Source organism: Pseudophryne corroboree, unplaced genomic scaffold (genome assembly GCF_028390025.1).
Source record: "Pseudophryne corroboree isolate aPseCor3 unplaced genomic scaffold, aPseCor3.hap2 scaffold_944, whole genome shotgun sequence".
NCBI lineage: Eukaryota > Metazoa > Chordata > Amphibia > Anura > Myobatrachidae > Pseudophryne > Pseudophryne corroboree.
In genome coordinates, this window is record NW_026970524.1 from 118,603 (window position 1) to 135,595 (window position 16,993).

The 16,993-nt window shown below is 42.6% G+C and overlaps 8 non-coding genes across 8 annotated transcripts; all 8 read left to right on the forward strand.

Annotated features, from left to right (window-relative positions):
* Positions 1–1,110: 1,110 nt before the first annotated feature.
* On the forward strand, positions 1,111–1,274 carry LOC135047976 (U1 spliceosomal RNA). Its single transcript, XR_010239936.1, has one exon. It is a non-coding gene; the product is annotated as a U1 spliceosomal RNA (small nuclear RNA).
* A 152-nt stretch (positions 1,275–1,426) lies between these two features.
* Positions 1,427–1,589, forward strand: LOC135047961 (U1 spliceosomal RNA). The gene has a single exon (XR_010239923.1). It is a non-coding gene; the product is annotated as a U1 spliceosomal RNA (small nuclear RNA).
* Positions 1,590–2,263: 674 nt separating this feature from the next.
* On the forward strand, positions 2,264–2,427 carry LOC135048021 (U1 spliceosomal RNA). The gene has a single exon (XR_010239975.1). It is a non-coding gene; the product is annotated as a U1 spliceosomal RNA (small nuclear RNA).
* Positions 2,428–2,577: 150 nt separating this feature from the next.
* Positions 2,578–2,741, forward strand: LOC135048047 (U1 spliceosomal RNA). The gene has a single exon (XR_010240001.1). It is a non-coding gene; the product is annotated as a U1 spliceosomal RNA (small nuclear RNA).
* Positions 2,742–12,564: 9,823 nt separating this feature from the next.
* On the forward strand, positions 12,565–12,728 carry LOC135048012 (U1 spliceosomal RNA). Its single transcript, XR_010239966.1, has one exon. It is a non-coding gene; the product is annotated as a U1 spliceosomal RNA (small nuclear RNA).
* Positions 12,729–12,880: 152 nt separating this feature from the next.
* On the forward strand, positions 12,881–13,043 carry LOC135047962 (U1 spliceosomal RNA). Its single transcript, XR_010239924.1, has one exon. It is a non-coding gene; the product is annotated as a U1 spliceosomal RNA (small nuclear RNA).
* A 674-nt stretch (positions 13,044–13,717) lies between these two features.
* On the forward strand, positions 13,718–13,881 carry LOC135048020 (U1 spliceosomal RNA). The gene has a single exon (XR_010239974.1). It is a non-coding gene; the product is annotated as a U1 spliceosomal RNA (small nuclear RNA).
* Positions 13,882–14,032: 151 nt separating this feature from the next.
* Positions 14,033–14,196, forward strand: LOC135048048 (U1 spliceosomal RNA). The gene has a single exon (XR_010240002.1). It is a non-coding gene; the product is annotated as a U1 spliceosomal RNA (small nuclear RNA).
* Positions 14,197–16,993: the final 2,797 nt, after the last annotated feature.

The following is a 16,993-nucleotide window of genomic DNA, read 5'->3' on the forward strand; positions in this document are numbered from 1 at the left end:
TTACCAGATTTTCATTCCAACCATCCAGACTGGATAGATAGCCTGACAGATAATTGTGTAGTGTACGCCCAGGATAACTGTTAGTCATGCTTTATTTTATGGCGGCACATAAATGGGTGGACAGATCCAGGGCAAGCACTGCCCACTCATGCATAGTTGTCAACTGATGTGAAGTTCCAGGGGGCAATCTCAGTTATAAAGGGAAGTATCTGGAAATTGTCCCTAGTTAAAAAAAAAAAAAAAATTTGATCAACTCCATTTATTTAGTATGATATCCCAGGTGATAGGATGCCGGCAGTCAGAACAACATACTTTATTAAATAACACATCTCAAACTACCATACCCAGGATTCAAACCTATAACCTGTTGAATTCTAATCAAACACCCTACCTATTGAGCTATTTGATCCTGCATAAAAATTGTGAACATTATATGAAGCTATTGGTACTTTGCAAAAAAAAAGAATCAGCATTACAACGCAGCAGATCCATGCAGTTTGCAGCCACACACTACATGTATCTGCTCAGCCACAATGCTGATTATTTCTTCACAAAGTACAAGGTGAGCTCCAAACAGAATTCTCTAGCTTAGAATTATACCTTTCTTTGCCAAACCTAGAAGTCGGGCCCCCCACCCTGGGATCCCCCAGAGGGAGGCCTGCACCGTCATGCGGCAGGCTTGTCCGTTTTGGAAGCAGGCTGATGGGCAGCCCAGGATTGCTTCAGTCTGGGCTTGGCAGGTCTGGAAACATGAGCTTGCTTTGGGTATGCCTGACCTTGGGTACGCTTTACCTGGAGGATGAAAGGGCCAAGAAAAGTACTTTTAGCCTTCTGCGTGGTAGGAGTCATACTAGGTAGGCAAGCTGTTTTAGCAGTAGCCAGATCAGCTACAATCTTATTGAGGTCTTCTCCAAAAGGAGATTCAACTGAGGCAGCACAAGGGAACTCTCATCTGGGGACAACAACTGCAGGGAGAACACATATTTTCAGATGAACATGGTAGGGCAGAAGGCTGCCTAATACTGAAGCACCCCCAAACAACAAATCAAATGCAACTTACTTGACAGAGATGTGCCTGAGCAACGGCCCTCCCCAGCCCTATCCCAAATCATACTTATTTTGCATAGGAGATACCATGGTCATGAAGATTGTTCTCCCAGGGTTAGGTTCATTCATTGCATTCTGGGTATGCTGACCCCTGTGATTTCCCCAAATGTGGGAAACTCGACTGCATTATTTGTGGTAGTGGGGGACTGTATTTGTGCTTTCCTCTGGTCAGCTCTGGTAAAATTCAGATTTCTTTGTCTCAGATCTTCCTCTAGCCTTGTTCTTCTTTCGAGAGTTCCCTTGTGCTGCCTCAGTTGGATCTCCTTCACTTGACAGGGGGGTGCCCGAGCAGCGACCCTCCCCAGCTCTAGCCCAACTCCTACTTACCTGCCAGGTGAGATACTATGATCATGAAGTTGCTTCTCCCAGGGCAAGGCTCACCCATTGCACTCTGGGTGTGCTGCCCCTGCGATTTCCCCAAATGTGGGAAACTTGACTGCATAATTTGAGTTTTCCCTGGTCGGCTCTCATGTAATTCAGATCTCTTTGTCTCAGGTCTCTCTCCAGCCTAGTTTGCTGTCTGGTTCCACTTCTTTTTTCTTGAGCCCCTCCCTTCTATACCCTTGTGCACTATCCTGACTTCTCCTCCCGTCTGCTTACTTTGTGCCTCCCAATGCACAATGCAAACTACGGGTAGTGCTGCAGGGCCCACACCCTTTTACTTGCTTTACAGAGCAGCTCTGGAGCTGTTACAGTGCCCAGCTGCTGCAAGAAATCAGCTTGAATGCTTCAGGGGCTGGGGAATGGCCAACATGAGCCCCACACCGAAGGAGGGTGGGGGTGCTTAATGCGAACTAGGGGTCATCCAAGCACCACAAAAGGCCTCCATGCCCTGCACGCTCCTTTTCTCTTTTCATATGCAGACAAGGGTTGAAGCCAACTTTGACCCACTGCTTGGATGACATCACCATATTCAAATCCATCTGCTGCAGGCCATCCCCCAGGAATGCTTGCACTAGTTGTTGCATTTGGTTTGTTGTTTGGGGGTGCTTCAGTATTAGGCAGCCTTCTGCCACCCCATGTTCATCTGAAAATATGTGTTCTCCCTGCAGTTGTTGTCCCCAGATGAGAGTTCCCTTGTGCTGCCTCAGTTGAATCTTCTTTACTTGACAGAGATGTGCCTGAGCAGCGGCCCTCCCCAGCCCTATCCCAAATCATACTTATTTTGCATAGGAGATACTATTGTCATGAAGATTGTTTTCCCAGGGTGAGGTTCATTCATTGCATTCTGGGTATGCTGACCCCTGTGATTTCCCCAAATGTGGGAAACTCGACTGCATTATTTGTGGTAGTGGTGGACTGTGTTTGTGCTTTCCTCTGGTCAGCTCTGGTAAAGTCAGATTTCTTTGTCTCAGATCTTCCTCTAGCCTTGTTCTTCTTTTGAGAGTTCCCTTGTGCTGCCTCAGTTGGATCTCCTTCACTTGAAAGGTAGTGCCCGAGCAGCGACCCTCCCCAGCTCTAGCCCAACTCCTACTAACCTGCCAGGTGAGATACTATGATCATGAAGGTGCTTCTCCCAGGGCAAGGCTCACCCATTGCACTCTGGGTGTGCTGCCCCTTGCGATTTCCCCAAATGTGGGAAACTTGACTGCATAATTTGTGTTTCCCCTGGACGGCTCTCGTATAATTCAGATCTCTTTGTCTCAGGTCTCTCTCCAGCCTAGTATGCTGTCTGTTTCCACTTCTCTTTTCTTGAGCCCCTCCCTTCTATAACCTTGTGCACTATCCTGACTTCTCCTCCCGTCTGCTTACTTTGTGCCTTCCAATGCACAATGCAAACTACAGGTAGTGCTGCAGGGCCCACACCCTTTTACTTGCCTTACAGAGCAGCTCTGGAGCTGTTACAGTACCCAGGTGCTGCAAGAAATCAGCTTGAATGCTTCAGGGGCTGGGGCATGGCCAACATGAGCCCCACACCGAAGGAGGGTGGGGGTGTTTAATGCGAACTAGGGGTCATCCAAGCGTCGCAAAAGGCCGCCATGCCCTGCATATCCCTTTTCTCTTTTCATAAGCAGACGAGGGTTGAAGCCAACTTTGACCCACTGCTTGGATGACATCACTTGCTGCCTTTCCAATGAAGCAAGTTTAATTTAGTAATAGGTGAAAAACCATCCCTACAAAGGTGTTAATCAGATACTTGGCTTTGTGGACACTTTTCAGAGAACAAATTAGTTAGCATAAAAATAAAGCCAGAAAATGAAGAGCTGTTTAATCACTCAATTGGATTTTCCTGCAAGCGTATTTCTTTTTCTCTGCAACCCACTGCTAAGTTGTGCTTCCTAGCTGTTCTTTTATAAAATCACTTAATCAAATCTAACTCTGATTACATCAGAGAAGGCCAGGTACCCTACACCATAAGAGGGGGTTTGAAATTTTGACTTGTCTACTTAAAGATCACCAAAATCTGATGACAAGGTCAATAACATCCCTGGGTGGGATTGAACCACCAACCCTTTGGTTAATAACCAAACACACTAACCGATTGCACCACCGAGACACTTTGCAAAAGTACATACTGACAAAGGTTAATAAGCATTCATCTAGAACGTTTCCTAGAAAACTTTAAAAAGTCAATAATCTGGAGAGTTTTTGTAAGATGTTTCTTCCATCAACCAATGAAGAAACGCATTGGTACTTTCCCATGATGAGTGAGTGCTTCAGGATCTCTTGCACTTACATGTGCAGCAGAGTACTGCAATGGAAGCATGCTGGGTCCATAGCCCAGAGGTAGGCAGATTGAAACTATCCTCTGCTATATGCGTTTTTTTTTTTTGTTAATTAAAGTAATCCAAAACTGGGATTGATATTTTTGCTCTTTTATTTTTACTTAAAGTACAATAACTTTTACCATTTTCATTTGTTTTAATAGTATATTGACAGTATTGTTTTCTTTCAAAAATCCACTTAATTTTCTTTACCCGATTATTAAAATGGTAATTGACAAAAACAAACTACATTGTCACCAGAAGAGCAATACAAAATGTACAAGTGATATATTAAAATCATCTTTCCAGCTTGAATTTCAATGATGCATTGGGGCAACGATTTTGTGAGAAACATCTTCACCCTTAAATAAAGATTTTCTTAATTCCTTACCTGTGTGCTAATTAGATATCACCTTGTTTTCACATTAAACAGACTTCCACATGAGAAAGCACAAAGGATGCAGTGGCGTTAATGTTTCCTGGTGTCAACCTGTATTATTTCAGTAGATATTGAAATGAGGATGCATCTTGCTGCCTTTCCAATGAAGCAAGTTTAATTTAGTAATAGGTTAAAAACCATCCCTACAAATGTGTTAATCAGAAACTTGGCTTTGTGGACACTTTTCAGAGAACAAATTTGTTAGCATAAAAATAAAGCCAGAAAATGAAAAGCTGTTTAATCACTCAATTGGATTTTTTTGCCAGCATATTTCTTTTTCTCTGCAACCCACTGCTAAATTGTGCTTCCTAGCTGTTTTTATAAAATCACTGAATCAAATCTAACTCTGATTACATCAGAGAAGGCCAGGTACCCTACACCATAAGAGGGGGTTTGAAATTTTCACTTGTCTACATAAAGATCACCAAAATCTGATAACAAGGTCAATTACGTCCCTGGGTGGGATTGAACCACCAACCTTTTGGTTAATAGCCTTACACAGTAACTGATTGCGCCACAGCAACACTTTGTAAAAGTCCATACTGACAAAGGCTAATAAGCATTCATCTAGAACGATTCCTAGAAACATTTTAAAAAGTCAATAATGTGGAGAGTTTTTGTAAGATGTTTCTTCCATCAACCAATGAAGAAACACATTGGTACTTTCCCATGATGAGTGAGTGCTTCAGGATCTCTTGCACTTACATGTGCAGCAGAGTACTGTAATGGAAGCATGCTGGGTCCATAACCCAGAGGTAGGCAGATTGAAACTATCCTTTGCTATATGCATTTTTTTTTTGTTCATTAAAGTAATCCAAAACTGGGATTGATATTTTAGCTTTTATTTTTACTTAAAGTACAATAACTTTTACCATTTTAATTTGTTTTAGTGCAAATGGCATATCAGCAGTCAGCACTAACTGGTGACATGCCATTTGTACAAGTAAGCCATGTGTGACTAATATATAAACATGCTTTATTAAATAACACCTCAAACTATCATACCCAGGATTCAAACCTATAACCTGTTGAATTCTAATCAAACACCCTACCCATGGAGCTACTTGATCCTGCATCTTTTCTAACCTCCAAAAACAGATTCAGTTGCATTTTCCAGCGTGTTTTGTTTGCGCCTTTGCAAATGTCTTACATCGACAAACTTATTTAGTACTATTTTGCAAATAGGGTTACATTGTCGCAACATTGTGTTCCCTAATTGCTTGATTTTTTAAATGCAACAATTGATAAAGACACCTGATAATTGCTCTGTGGAGTCTTATTTTGTGTTTTGTGTTTAGTCTTTAGATCTGAATTTGAATGTACTTGTGAACTAACTTAATTTCCTACTTCTAAATTCATTCCTAAATTCACTACTTACATGAATCCTGTAGTTGGGCATTTTGGGACTTCGATTGTGGGCATTGTTTTGTGTCCAGACCAGCAGCAGGTGGTGTGCATTTGCTGGAAAGGCATCGAAGACCTCCGATATGCTGCATCTCCTGATGTGTGTCTCCCTCAAGTGGCTGTCAGCAAATGCCTGCTAGACACCCCATTCCAAGCTGATTGTGACATCATGGAACATGCATCATAGAACAGGCATGCTAAAACATGGGTCTTCAACCTGCGACCCTCCAGCTGCTGTGGAACTACACATCCCAGCATGCCCTGCCTCAGTTTTAGCATACCTTAATAGCAAAACTGTGGCAGGGCATGCTGGGATGTGTAGTTTCACAGCAGCTGGAGGGCCACAGGATGAAGACCCATGTGCTAGAGCCAAGCCGCAGGTACATTGAATGCTAGCAAGCTGAATATTTAAATCCTTTTTGTTCCGCAGCATTCCAATGCGGAAGATTCCATGGAACCAGAGATCCTTCCATTGAGAAGGACATGCTGCCTGGATGACTACACTGTGCAAATTAAATCACGGAGCCAGTTGGCTTGTGGGTGGCTCTGGTGACTGGGTGGTTGGGTGGGTGGTGTGTCGGAAGTGGAGCGCATGCAAATGATTGTGTATCATCCAGCTAGTGAGAGAGAAAACTCATGCAGGAGTGTTCCTGCTTGTCAGTGGGTTATGCACCTTGCCAGACGTTAAATCTACATAGAGCAGCTGGAGGGGACAAGAGCAGGTTTGCAAAATATAGATAGAAGAGCATATATGCTGGCGCATTCTCCATGATTGTGTCAGCTTATGTTTTGGTGCACTGCACTTTCCTCCACTAAGTTTTAGCCATTTTTGTTAAGCTCAAGTGTAGTTGCTTCTCGGCCTTTTGGCTGTGATCTTGTATCGTGGTTGAAGGGTCTGCTGGAGGGAGGGATTGTTTTCTTCATTGGCGAAAGACCAAAGATATTCCAGGATGGAAGGCTTGGGAACACTATCTGTTTTTCAGTTGTGGAAGAGCACAGAGGTCGGATTGGACTACATTCTATAGTAAAGGATATCTTTCTATTTATTGACCCTCCCCTTATATGTGTCTGTGTTACAATAAAGCTTCGGTTTTGTGAATCCCTCACCCTCTTACACTCCACACCCATAGCCTTATTAACTGTTGTATTATTGTATACTTTAAATGTATAGTGCAGTTCATGATTTATAGTGTAGACTGGCCTGTGCTGTAGTTCTTGAACTGTACTATACCGTCAGCATTTGTATTGTGTTTTGGCTGTGCTGCAACACTGTATTTATGTGTGCAATGTTTATGTATGGTTTTTTTTATGTCAATAAAGACTGCTTTTTCAAGCCAATATCTGAAAACAATCAATGTTTATCTTTGATGGCAATAAAAGTGGTATGATATTTGATGCTTTTGAAATCCAATATCTGATATGTCCCCTATCTGGGAACCATATATTAAATGGCTTTTCAGAAAAGGGAGATGGGAGAAGAGCTTTCATTACTTGTAGGACCGATGCACATAAAGAAGCAAAAAAACATACATAAACATTACACACATAAGTACCGCGTTGCGGCACAGCCAAAACACAATAGAAATGCTGATGGTATAGTACAGTTCAAGAACTACAGCACAGGCCAGCCTACACTATAAATCATGAACTGCACTATACATTTAAACTGTACAATAATACAACAGTTAATAAGGCTATGGGTGTGGAGTGTAAGAGGGTGAGGGAATCACAAGCCCGAAGCTTTATTGAAAGACTGACACATATAAGGGGAGGTTTAATAAATAGAAAGACATCCTTTACTATAGAATGTAGTCCAATCCGACCTCTGTGCTCTTCCACAACTGAAAAACAGATAGTGTTCCCAAGCCTTCCATCCTGGAATATCTTTGGTCTTTCGCCAATGAAGAACGCAATCCCTCCCTCCAGCAGACCCTTCAACCACAATACAAGATCACAGCCAAAAGGCCGAGAAGCAACTACACTTGAGCTTAACAAAAATGGCTAAAACTTAGTGGAGGAAAGTGCAGTGCACCAAAACATAAGCTGACACAATCATGGAGAATGCGCCAGCATATATGCTCTTCTATCTATATTTTGCAAACATGCTCTTGTCCCCTCCAGCTGCTCTATGTAGATTTAACGTCTGGCAAGGTGCATAACCCACTGACAAGCAGGCACACTCCTGCATGAGTTTTCACTCTCACTAGCTGGATGATACACAATCATTTGCATGTGCTCCACCTCCGACACACCACCCACCCAACCACCCAGTCACCAGAGCCACCCACAAACCAACTGGCTCCGTGATTTAATTTGCACAGTGTAGTCATCCAGGCAGCATGTCCTTCTCAATGGAAGGATCTCTGGTTCCATGGAATCTTCCGCATTGGAATGCTGCGGAACAAAAAGGATTTAAATATTCAGCTTGCTAGCATTCAATGTACCTGCGGCTTGGCTCTAGCACATGGGTCTTCATCCTGTGGCCCTCCAGCTGCTGTGAAACTACACATCCCAGCACGCCCTGCCACAGTTTTGCTATAAGGTATGCTAAAACTGAGGCAGGGCATGCTGGGATGTGTAGTTCCACAGCAGCTGGAGGGTCGCAGGTTGAAGACCCATGTTTTAGCATGCCTGTTCTATGATGCATGTTCCGTGATGTCACAATCAGCTTGGAATGGGGTGTCTAGCAGGCATTTGCTGACAGCCACTTGAGGGAGACACACATCAGGAGATGCAGCATATCGGAGGTCTTTGATGCCTTTCCAGCAAATGCACACCACCTGCTGCTGGTCTGGACACAAAACAATGCCCACAATCGAAGTCCCAAAATGCCCAACTACAGGATTCATGTAAGTAGTGAATTTAGGAATGAATTTAGAAGTAGGAAATTAAGTTAGTTCACAAGTACATTCAAATTCAGATCTAAAGTCTAGGTAGGCCTCACGTCCTGGCAGCCGCCAGCATTTAAAAATGCCTTGATTAGAGGTACGGAATTAAATGTAGATAAGAAGTAGACACAAAATAAGACTCCGCAGAGCAGTTATCAGGTGTTTTTATCAATTGTTGCATTTAAAAAATCAAGCAATTAGGGAACACAATGTTGCAACAATGTAACCCTATTTGCAAAATAGTACTAAATAAGTTTGTCGATGTAAGACATTTGCAAAGGTGCATCCAAAACACGCTGGAAAATGCAACTGAATCTGTTTTTGGAGGCTAGAATAGGAAATGTGCATCGGTCCTACAAGTACTGAAAGCTCTTCTCCCATCTCCCTTTTCTGAAAAGCCATTTAATATATGGTTCCCAGATAGGGGACATATCAGATATTGCCTTTCAAAAGCAGCAAATATCATACCACTTCTATTGCCATCAAAGATAAACATTGATTGTTTTCAGATATTGGATTGAAAAAGCAGTCTTTATTGACATAAAGAAGCAAAAAAACATACATAAACATTACACACATAAGTACTGTGTTGCAGCACAGCCAAAACACAATACAAATGCTGTCGGTATAGTACAGTTCAAGAACTACAGTACAGGTCAGCCTACACTATAAATCATGAACTGCACTATACATTTAAACAATACAATAGTTAATAAGGCTATGGGTGTGGAGTGTAAGAGGGTGACGGAATCACAAGCCCAAAGCTTTATTGAAAGACAGACACATATAAAGGGAGGATTAATAAATACAAAGATACCCTTTACTATAGAATGTAGTCCAATCCGGTCTTTCAATTCTTCCACAACTGAAAAACGGATAGTGTTCCCAAGCCTTCCATCCTGGAATATCTTCAGTCTCTCGCCAATGAAGAAAACAATCCCTCCAGCAGACTCTTCAACCACAATACAATATCACAGCCAAAAGAGCGAGAAGCAACTACACTTGCGTTTAAACAAAATGGCTAAAACTTAGTGGAGGAAAGTGCAGTGCACCAAAACATAAGCTGACACAATCATGGAGAATGCGCCAGCATATATGCTCTTCTGTGTATATTTTCCAAACCTGCTCTTGTCCCCTCCAGTTGCTCCATGTAGATTTGACGTCAGGCAAGGTGCATAACTCACTGACAAGCAGGCACACTCCTGCATGAGTTTTCTCTCTCACTAGCTGGATGATACACATTCATTTGCATGTGCTCCACCTCCGACACACCGCCCACCCAACCACCCAGTCACCAGAGCCACCCACAAGCCAACTGGCTCCGTGATTTAATTTGCACAGTGCAGTCATCCAGGCAGCATGTCCTTCTCAATGGAATAATCTCTGGTTCCATGGAATCTTCCGCATTGGAATGCTGCGGAACAAAAAGGATTTAAACATTCAGCTTGCTAGCATTCAATGTACCTGCGGTTTGGTTCTAGCACATGGGTCTTCATCCTGTGGCCCTCCAGCTGCTGTGAAACTACACATCCCAGCATGCCCTGCCACAGTTTTGCTATTAAGGTATGCTAAAACTGAGGCAGGGCATGCTGGGATATGTAGTTCCACAGCAGCTGGAGGGTCGCAGGTTGAAGACCCATGTTCTAGCATGCCTGTTCTATGATGCATGTTCCGTGATGTCACAATCAGCTTGGAATGGGGTGTCTAGCATGCATTTGCTGACAGCCACTTGAGGCAGACACACATCAGGAGATGCAGCATATCGGAGGTCTTCGATGCCTTTCCAGCAAATGCACACCACCAGCTGCTGGTCTGGACACAAAACAATGCCCACAATTGAAGGCTCAAAATGCCCAACTACAGGATTAATGTAAGTAGTGAATTTAGGAATGAGTTTAGAAGTAGGAAATTAAGTTAGTTCACAAGTACATTCAAATTCAGATCTAAAGACTAGGTAGGCCTCACGTCCTGGCAGCACCCAGCATTTAAAAATGCCTTGATTATAGGTAGGGAATTAAATGTAGATAAGAAGTAGACACAAAAGAAGACTCCACAGAGCAATTATCAGGTGTCTTTATCAATTTTTGCATTTAAAAAATCAAGCAATTAGGGAACACAATGTTGCGACAATGTAACCCTATTTGCAAAATAGTACTAAATAAGTTTGTCGATGTAAGACATTTGCAAAGGCGCAAACAAAACACGCTGGAAAATGCAACTGAATCTGTTTTTGGAGGTTAGAATAGATGCAGGATCAAGTAGCTCAATGGGTAGGGTGTTTGATTAGAATTTAACAGGTTATAGGTTTGAATCCTGGGTATGATAGTTTGAGGTGTTATTTAATAAAGTATGTTTATATATTAGTCACACATGGCTTACTTGTACAAATGGCATGTCACCAGTTAGTGCTGACTGCTGATATGCCATTTACACAAACATGCCATGTGTGACTGTATATGCATTTAAGGAGGGCACCCCTGCAATACCACAAACCATTGAGTGTCAAGTATACTAGATATATCTTCATATCTCATGTGCTTTCTCTGAGACCAATCTTGTTATGCCCCTTCCCCACAAGGCATGCGCCTTTTGTCCATATTGCAAAAATGGGGGGGAGGGCATATAATTCTCTGTCACAGGGCACCAAAAAGTCTAGTTATGGCTCTGGTATGCATTATGTAATCTGGCAGACCATCTCTCCAACACTGGCTGGTTGGAATAGAAATCCGGTTATCTATGTGAGCAAATGACCATCAACGATTTACTCTCAAACACTAAAAAATGGACAAAAATGGTCCCCTAAACAAATTGGTTAAATTTTGGGTTTAACCAATTTGTGTAATGACCATTTTTGACCACTTTTCTAGTGTTTGGGAGCAAATGGTTAATTGACATTTGCTCCTATACATTACCAGATTTTCATTCCATCCATCCAGACTGGATAGATAGCCTGACAGATAATTGTGTAGTGTACGCCCAGGATAACTGTTAGTCATGCTTTATTTTATGGCGGCACATAAATGGGTGGACAGATCCAGGGCAAGCACTGCCCACTCATGCATAGTTGTCAACTGATGTGAAGTTCCAGGGGGCAATCTCAGTTATAAAGAGAAGTATCTGGAAATTGTCCCTAGTTAAAAAAAAAAAAAAAAATTTTTTATCAACTCCATTTATTTAGTATGATATCCCAGGTGACAGGATGCCGGCAGTCAGAACAACATACTTTATTAAATAACACATCTCAAACTACCATACCCAGGATTCAAACCTATAACCTGTTGAATTCTAATCAAACACCCTACCTATTGAGCTATTTGATCCTGCATAAAAATTGTGAACATTATATGAAGCTATTGGTACTTTGCAAAAAAAAAGAATCAGCATTACAACGCAGCAGATCCATGCAGTTTGCAGCCACACACTACATGTATCTGCTCAGCCACAATGCTGATTATTTCTTCACAAAGTACAAGGTGAGCTCCAAACAGAATTCTCTAGCTTAGAATTATACCTTTCTTTGCCAAACCTAGAAGTCGGGCCCCCCACCCTGGGATCCCCCAGAGGGAGGCCTGCACCGTCATGCGGCAGGCTTGTCCGTTTTGGAAGCAGGCTGATGGGCAGCCCAGGATTGCTTCAGTCTGGGCTTGGCAGGTCTGGAAACATGAGCTTGCTTTGGGTATGCCTGACCTTGGGTACGCTTTACCTGGAGGATGAAAGGGCCAAGAAAAGTACTTTTAGCCTTCTGCGTGGTAGGAGTCATACTAGGTAGGCAAGCTGTTTTAGCAGTAGCCAGATCAGCTACAATCTTATTGAGGTCTTCTCCAAAAGGAGATTCAACTGAGGCAGCACAAGGGAACTCTCATCTGGGGACAACAACTGCAGGGAGAACACATATTTTCAGATGAACATGGTAGGGCAGAAGGCTGCCTAATACTGAAGCACCCCCAAACAACAAATCAAATGCAACTTACTTGACAGAGATGTGCCTGAGCAACGGCCCTCCCCAGCCCTATCCCAAATCATACTTATTTTGCATAGGAGATACCATGGTCATGAAGATTGTTCTCCCAGGGTTAGGTTCATTCATTGCATTCTGGGTATGCTGACCCCTGTGATTTCCCCAAATGTGGGAAACTCGACTGCATTATTTGTGGTAGTGGGGGACTGTGTTTGTGCTTTCCTCTGGTCAGCTCTGGTAAAAGTCAGATTTCTTTGTCTCAGATCTTCCTCTAGCCTTTGTCTTCTTTCGAGAGTTCCCTTGTGCTGCCTCAGTTGGATCTCCTTCACTTGACAGGGGGGTGCCCGAGCAGCGACCCTCCCCAGCTCTAGCCCAACTCCTACTTACCTGCCAGGTGAGATACTATGATCATGAAGTTGCTTCTCCCAGGGCAAGGCTCACCCATTGCACTCTGGGTGTGCTGCCCCTGCGATTTCCCCAAATGTGGGAAACTTGACTGCATAATTTGAGTTTTCCCTGGTCGGCTCTCATGTAATTCAGATCTCTTTGTCTCAGGTCTCTCTCCAGCCTAGTTTGCTGTCTGGTTCCACTTCTTTTTTCTTGAGCCCCTCCCTTCTATACCCTTGTGCACTATCCTGACTTCTCCTCCCGTCTGCTTACTTTGTGCCTCCCAATGCACAATGCAAACTACGGGTAGTGCTGCAGGGCCCACACCCTTTTACTTGCTTTACAGAGCAGCTCTGGAGCTGTTACAGTGCCCAGCTGCTGCAAGAAATCAGCTTGAATGCTTCAGGGGCTGGGGAATGGCCAACATGAGCCCCACACCGAAGGAGGGTGGGGGTGCTTAATGCGAACTAGGGGTCATCCAAGCACCACAAAAGGCCTCCATGCCCTGCACGCTCCTTTTCTCTTTTCATATGCAGACGAGGGTTGAAGCCAACTTTGACCCACTGCTTGGATGACATCACCATATTCAAATCCATCTGCTGCAGGCCATCCCCCAGGAATGCTTGCACTAGTTGTTGCATTTGGTTTGTTGTTTGGGGGTGCTTCAGTATTAGGCAGCCTTCTGCCACCCCATGTTCATCTGAAAATATGTGTTCTCCCTGCAGTTGTTGTCCCCAGATGAGAGTTCCCTTGTGCTGCCTCAGTTGAATCTCCTTTACTTGACAGAGATGTGCCTGAGCAACGGCCCTCCCCAGCCCTATCCCAAATCATACTTATTTTGCATAGGAGATACTATTGTCATGAAGATTGTTCTCCCAGGGTGAGGTTCATTCATTGCATTCTGGGTATGCTGACCCCTGTGATTTCCCCAAATGTGGGAAACTCGACTGCATTATTTGTGGTAGTGGTGGACTGTGTTTGTGCTTTCCTCTGGTCAGCTCTGGTAAAAGTCAGATTTCTTTGTCTCAGATCTTCCTCTAGCCTTGTTCTTCTTTTGAGAGTTCCCTTGTGCTGCCTCAGTTGGATCTCCTTCACTTGAAAGGTAGTGCCCGAGCAGCGACCCTCCCCAGCTCTAGCCCAACTCCTACTAACCTGCCAGGTGAGATACTATGATCATGAAGGTGCTTCTCCCAGGGCAAGGCTCACCCATTGCACTCTGGGTGTGCTGCCCCTTGCGATTTCCCCAAATGTGGGAAACTTGACTGCATAATTTGTGTTTCCCCTGGACGGCTCTCGTATAATTCAGATCTCTTTGTCTCAGGTCTCTCTCCAGCCTAGTATGCTGTCTGTTTCCACTTCTCTTTTCTTGAGCCCATCCCTTCTATAACCTTGTGCACTATCCTGACTTCTCCTCCCGTCTGCTTACTTTGTGCCTTCCAATGCACAATGCAAACTACAGGTAGTGCTGCAGGGCCCACACCCTTTTACTTGCCTTACAGAGCAGCTCTGGAGCTGTTACAGTACCCAGCTGCTGCAAGAAATCAGCTTGAATGCTTTAGGGGCTGGGGCATGGCCAACATGAGCCCCACACCGAAGGAGGGTGGGGGTGTTTAATGCGAACTAGGGGTCATCCAAGCGTCGCAAAAGGCCGCCATGCCCTGCATATCCCTTTTCTCTTTTCATAAGCAGACGAGGGATGAAGCCAACTTTGACCCACTGCTTGGATGACATCACTTGCTGCCTTTCCAATGAAGCAAGTTTAATTTAGTAATAGGTGAAAAACCATCCCTACAAAGGTGTTAATCAGATACTTGGCTTTGTGGACACTTTTCAGAGAACAAATTTGTTAGCATAAAAATAAAGCCAGAAAATGAAGAGCTGTTTAATCACTCAATTGGATTTTTCTGCAAGCGTATTTCTTTTTCTCTGCAACCCAGGATAGTTTCAATCTGCCTACCTCTGGGTTATGGACCCAGCATGCTTCCATTACAGTACTCTGCTGCACATGTAAGTGCAAGAGATCCTGAAGCACTCACTCATCATGGGAAAGTACCAATGTGTTTCTTCATTGGTTGATGGAAGAAACATCTTACAAAAACTCTCCAGATTATTGACTATTTAAAGTTTTTATAGGAAACGTTCTAGATGAATGCTTATTAGCCTTTGTCAGTAAGTACTTTTGCAAAGTGTCGCTGTGGCGCAATCAGTTAGTGTGTACGGCTATTAACCAAAATGTTGGTGGTTCAATCCCACCCAGGGACGTAATTGACCTTGTTATCAGATTTTGTTGATCTTTAAGTAGACAAGTCAAAATTTCGAAAACCCCTGTTATGGTGTAGGGTGCCTGGCCTTCTCTGATGTAATCAGAGTTAGATTTGATTCAGTGATTTTATAAAAACAGCTAGGAAGCACAATTTAGCAGTGGGTTGCAGAGAAAAAGAAATATGCTGGCAAAAAAATCCAATTGAGTGATTAAACAGCTCTTCATTTTCTGGCTTTATTTTTATGCTAACAAATTTGTTCTCTGAAAAGTGTCCACAAAGCCAAGTATCTGATTAACATCTTTGTAGGGATGGTTTTTCACCTATTACTAAATTAAACTTGCTTCATTGGAAAGGCAGCAAGATGCATCCTCATTTCAATATCTACTGAAATAATACAGGTTGACACCAGGAAACATTAACGCCACGGCATCCTTGCTGCTTTCTCATGTGGAAGTCTGTTTAATGTGAAAACAAGGTGATATCTAATTAGCACACAGGTAAGGAATTAAGAAAATCTTTATTTAAGGGTGAAGATGTTTCTCACAAAATCGTTGCCCCAATGCATCATTGAAATTCAAGCTGGAAAGATGATTTTAATATATCACTTGTACATTTTGTATTGCTCTTCTGGTGACAATGTAGTTTGCTTTTGTCAATTACCATTTTAATAATCGGGTAAAGAAAATTAATTGGATTTTTGAAAGAAAACAATACTGTCAATATACTATTAAAACAAATTAAAATGTTAAAGTTAATGTACTTTAAGTAAAAATAAAAGAGCAAAAATATCAATCCCAGTTTTGGATTACTTTAATTAACAAAAAAAATGCATATAGCAGAGGATAGTTTCAATCTGCCTACCTCTGGGTTATGGACCCAGCATGCTTCCATTACAGTACTCTGCTGCACATGTAAGTGCAAGAGATCCTGAAGCACTCACTCATCATGGGAAAGTACCAATGTGTTTCTTCATTGGTTGATGGAAGAAACATCTTACAAAAACTCTCCACATTATTGACTTTTTAAAATGTTTCTAGGAATCATTCTAGATGAATGCTTATTAGCCTTTGTCAGTAAGTACTTTTGCAAAGTGTCACTGTGGCGCAATCAGTTAGTGTGTAAGGCTATTAACCAAAAAGTTGGTGGTTCAATCCCACCCAGAAACTTAATTGACCTTGTTATCAGATTTTGGTGATCTTTAAGTAGACAAGTCAAAATTTCAAACCCCCTGTTATGGTGTAGGGTACCTGGCCTTCTCTGATGTAATCAGAGTTAGATTTGATTCAGTGATTTTATAAAAACAGCTAGGAAGCACAATTTAGCAGTGGGTTGCAGAGAAAAAGAAATATGCTGGCAGAAAAATCCAATTGAGTGATTAAACAGCTCTTCATTTTCTGGCTTTATTTTTATGCTAACTAATTTGTTCTCTGAAAAGTGTCCACAAAGCCAAGTATCTGATTAACATATTTGTAGGGATGGTTTTTCACCTATTACTAAATTAAACTTGCTTCATTGGAAAGGCAGCAAGATGCATCCTCATTTCAATATCTACTGAAATAATACAGGTTGACACCAGGAAACATTAACGCCACTGCATCCTTGCTGCTTTCTCATGTGGAAGTCTGTTTAATGTGAAAACAAGGTGATATCTAATTAGCACACAGGTAAGGAATTAAGAAAATCTTTATTTAAGGGTGAAGATGTTTCTCACAAAATCGTTGCCCCAATGCATCATTGAAATTCAAGCTGGAAAGATGATTTTAATATATCACTTGTACATTTTGTATTGCTCTTCTGGTGACAATGTAGTTTGTTTTTGTCAATTACCATTTGAATAATAG